This window comes from Oncorhynchus kisutch, unplaced genomic scaffold, assembly GCF_002021735.2.
Source record: "Oncorhynchus kisutch isolate 150728-3 unplaced genomic scaffold, Okis_V2 Okis07a-Okis12b_hom, whole genome shotgun sequence".
Classification (NCBI taxonomy): domain Eukaryota; kingdom Metazoa; phylum Chordata; class Actinopteri; order Salmoniformes; family Salmonidae; genus Oncorhynchus; species Oncorhynchus kisutch.
Window position 1 is genome coordinate 10413403 of NW_022261984.1, and position 5000 is coordinate 10418402.

General features: G+C 46.7%; 1 protein-coding gene across 1 annotated transcript in view; it reads right to left on the bottom strand.

The window, feature by feature from the left end:
* LOC109888256 (adhesion G protein-coupled receptor L3) overlaps positions 1–5000 on the bottom strand; it is a 281748-nt gene that overhangs the window by 64596 nt on the left and 212152 nt on the right. The window lies entirely within an intron of this gene.

Below are 5000 nucleotides of genomic sequence, written 5' to 3' on the forward strand. Positions count from 1 at the left end.
AAGGAGAGAAGAGAGAGACAAGAAGAGAGAAGAAGAGAGAGACAAGAAGAGAGAAGAGAGAGATAAGAAGAGAGAAGAAGAGAGATACAAGGGGACAAGAAGAGAGAGATAAGAGAGAGACAAGAAGAGAGAAGAAGAGAGAGACAAGAAGAGAGAAGAAGAGAGAGACAAGGAGACAAGAAGAGAGAGAGACAAGAAGAGAGAAGGAGAGAGAGACAAGAACAGAGAAGAAGAGAGAGACAAGGAGACAAGAAGAGAGAGAGAAGAGAGAGACAAGGAGAGAGATACAAGAGAGAGAGAGAAGGAAGTGAGAGACAAGAAGAGAGAAGAAGAGAGATACAAGAGAGAGAGAGAGAAGGAAGTGAGAGACAAGAAGAGAGAAGAAGAGAGAGACAAGAGGAGAGAAGAAGAGAGAGAGAGACAAAACAATAGATTAACATTTCAATAACAAGAGTATTATGACAATTCGTTACCTGAGTGTGTGAGTAATAACAATGGTGAGAACACACACTCACACACACCGTACACCTTCATCTCTCACAGCCTAATACATCTTTAATAAACCATCCGTTTTCAATAAAAACATGTCATTATCTTCACACTGCAGCGCAGTAGTCAGGTTAACACTACGCTAGTGTGTGTGTCTGTGTGTGTGTGTGTGTGTGTGTGTGTGTGTGTGTGTGTGTGTGTGTGTGTGTCTGTGTGTGTGTGTGTGTGTGTGTGTGTGTGTACGGTGTGTGTGTGTGTGTGTGTGTACGGTGTGTGTGTGTGTGTGTGTGTGTGTGTGTGTGTGTGTGTGTGTGTGTGTGTGTGTGTACGGTGTGTGTGTGTGTGTGTGTGTGTGTACGGTGTGTGTGTGTGTGTGTGTGTGTGTGTGTACGGTGTGTGTGTGTGTGTGTGTACGGTGTGTGTGTGTGTGTGTGTACGGTGTGTGTGTGTGTGTGTGTGTGTGTGTACGGTGTGTACGGTGTGTACGGTGTGTACGGTGTGTACGGTGTGTGTGTGTGTGTGTGTGTGTGTGTGTGTGTGTGTGTGTACGGTGTGTGTGTGTACGGTGTGTGTGTGTGTGTGTGTGTACGGTGTGTGTGTGTGTGTGTGTGTGTGTGTGTGTGTGTGTGTACGGTGTCTGTGTGTGTGTGTGTGTGTGTGTGTCTGTGTGTGTGTGTGTGTGTGTGCGGTGTGTGTGTGTGTGTGTGTGTGTGTGTGTACGGTGTGTGTGTGTGTGTGTGTGTGTGTGTGTGTGTGTGTGTGTGTGTGTCTGTGTGTGTGTGTGTGTGTGTTATGATAATACAATCAGAGATCTCCATAATCTGTTCTGATTCAGAGATGTTATTCACGCACACACACACAAACACACACACACACACACACAAACACACACACACCCGCACACACACACACACACACACACACACAAACAAACACACACACACCCGCACACACACACACACCCGCACACATGCACGCACCCACACACACACACACACAAACACACACATAAACATACAAACAAACACACACACACACCGTACGCACGCACCCACACACACACACACACACACACACACACACACACACACACACACACACACACACACACTCCCGCACACACACACACCCGCACACACACACACACACACACACACACACACACACACACACACACACACACACACACACACACACACACACACACACACACACACACACACACACACACACACACACACTTTTCTATATAGGGAACAGGGTCTATAGTATAATACACTATATAGGGAACAGGGTCTATAGTAGTATAATACACTATATAGGGAACAGGGTCTATAGTAGTATAATACACTATATAGGGAACAGGGTCTATAGTATACTACACTATATAGGGAACAGGGCTCTAGTCTATAGTAGTATACTACACTATATAGGGAACAGGGTCTATAGTATAATACACTATATAGGGAACAGTCGGGAGCAATCGGTTTTATTTTGTAGGCGCCAAGGAAGGCATTAATATCGATGTTCAACAGGGACCTTTTCAAACGTACCGATATCAACGTCTATTTCTAGTGATCAGGCTGCACTCCTTAAAGGGAGGAAATATAAAGAACACATTCAGGAAACGCTACATATAACTAACTACTATTAATACATGTTTCTATTTTCTCTCACCATCTCTCTCATCTCCATTTCCCTCCCTCCCTCCCTCCCTCCCTCCCTCCCTCCCTCCCTCCCTCCCTCCCTCCCTCCCTCCCTCCCTCCCTCCCTCCCTCCCTCCCTCCCTCCCTCCCTCCCTCCCTCCCTCCCTCCCTCCCTTCCTTCCTTCCTTCCTTCCTCTCTCTCTCCCCTCTCTCCATTTCTCCACCTTCCTTCCTTCCTTCCTTCATCTCTCTCTCCCCTCTCTCCATTTCTCCACCTTCCTTCCTTCCTTCCTCTCTCTCTCCCCCCTCTCTCTCTCTCTCTCTCTCTCTCTCCATTTCTCCACCTCCCTCCCTCCCTTACTATCTCATCCCCTCCATCCTTCACATTTTTTCTACCCCTCCCTCCCTCCCTCTATCCCTCCCCCTCCCCTCCCTCTATCCCTCCCGCTATCCCTCCCCCCTCCCCCTCCCTCCCTCCCTCCCTCCCTCCCTGGCTCCTCTCCTCTCATACAACCCAGTATGCCATCAATAGCTTCATAACATGGGATCTAATTCAGCTCTTCCTCCCCGTATCTCTGTACCTCACCCTCCTCTTCTCTATCTCTTCCACACCCTCTTCTGTCTCTCTCTCCATCTCCTCTCTCCCCTCCACCTCTCCAATGCCTCTCCATCTCCACCTCACTCCCTCTTTCCTCTCCTCCTCTTCCCCTCTCCCACCCTCCTCTCGCCCTCTCCTCCACCAACCTCTCTCTCTCTCTCTGTCTCTCTCTCTCACGCTCTCTCTCTCTCTGTCTCTCTCTCTCACGCTCTCTCAGATATAAATTGGTAATCGAGAGCCCTGGTCTCCATGCCGACAGTGCTCCAGTGTTCCGTGGGGGCCTTATCAAGTGATTTCTGGGTTTTAGATCATAATTGAAGTGTGTGTTTGTGTGTGCATGTGTGCGTGAGTGTGCATGCACATGTCTACGTGTGTGTGTGCAAACTGTATGTGTGTGTGTGTGTGTGTGTGTTACGCAGTAATTCCTGGTGTTTTACAAAGATCTGACAGAACGGTCATAATAGGGAGAACAAGATGATTGTATCTCCTAATTAGCTTTAACACAGAGCAACAATGCCGTTGTTCTGAAATAGATCGCGTGGGGGTATATTACCAGTGTATCGCTAACTCCTATGATCAAATGAGTGGATATTATTAGCATATCGCTAACTCCTATTATAAAATTAGTGGATATTTATTAGCATATCGTTAACTCCTATTATAAAATGAGTGGATATTTATTAGCATATCGCTAACTCCTATTATAAAATGAGTGGATATTTATTAGCATATCGCTAACTCCTATGATAAAATTAGTGGATATTATTAGCATATCGCTAACTCCTATTATAAAATGAGTGGATATTATTAGCATATCGCTAACTCCTATGATAAAATGAATGGATATTATTAGCATATCTCTAACTCCTATTATAAAATGAGTGGATATTTATTAGCATATCGCTAACTCCTATGATAAAATGAGTGTATTTTATTAGCATATCGCTAACTCCTATTATTTATTGAGATGATATTATTAGCATATCGCTAACTTCTATGATAAAATGAGTGGATATTATTAGCATATTGCTAACTAACTCCTATGATAAGTACTGTTTACATGCCACTACACAAATTGACTGAAATAGACCGGGTGGGTGTATTACTAACGTGCCGCTAACTCCTATGTTAAATTGAGTGTGCATTATTAGCATATGGCTAACTAAATCCTTTGATAAATACAGTGTCATGCTATGTTACGCTACTAAGCTAATATGGTAATTGTAGGTGTTGTTGGAGAACTTCATGTTAATGAATGAAGTACAGGCTCAGGAAATGTAAATGGTGACACGTTATATGAGCCATTTATAGGTTGTTACGAGGTCAAATTACAGGTTATGAATGCCTATAGCATAGGACATACATTTTTTTATCACGACGGCAGGGCCCAGAGTTGTTCACTTGGAGAGGGCCCAGAGTTGAACTCCACAGTAGGCCCCAGAGTTGTTCACCATGGCAGAGCCCAGAGTTGATCTCCACAGTAGGGCCCAGAGTTGATCTCCATGGCAGGGCCCAGAGTTGTTCACCACGGCAGGGCCCAGAGTTGTTCACCACGGCAGGGCCCAGAGTTGTTCACCACGGCAGGGCCCAGAGTTGTTCACCATGGCAGGGCCCAGAGTTGTTCACCACGGCAGGGCCCAGAGTTGTTCTCCACAGTAGGGCCCAGAGTTGATCACCACAGTAGGGCCCAGAGTTGTTCACCAGGGTAGGGCCCAGAGTTGTTCACCACGGTAGGGTCCAGAGCTGTTCACCACGGTAGGGTCCAGAGCTGTTCACCACAGCAGGGCCCAGAGTTTTTCACCACGGTAGGGCCCAGAGTTGATCACCACTGCAGGGCCCAAAGTTGTTCACCACGGTAGGGCCCAACGTTGTTCACCTCGGTAGGGCCCAAAGTTGTTTACCACAGTAGGGCCCAGAGCTGTTCACCACGGCAGGGCCCAGAGCTGTTCACCACGGCAGTGCCCAGAGCTGTTCACCACGGCAGGGCCCAGAGTTGTTCACCACGGCAGGGTTCAGAGTTGTTCACCACGGCAGGGCCCAGAGTTGTTCTCCACAGCAGGGACCAGAGTTGTTCCTCGCCAAGTGTTAATGTCTAAGATTCTGTGTTAAATATGATGTCTGAATGGTACCAGTAATGTCGGAATAGTACCATTGACATCTGAATGGTACCAGTAATGTCTGAATGGTACCAGTGATGTCTGAATGGTACCAGTGATGTCTGAATGGTACCAGTGATGTCTGAATGGTACCAGTGATGTCTGAATGGT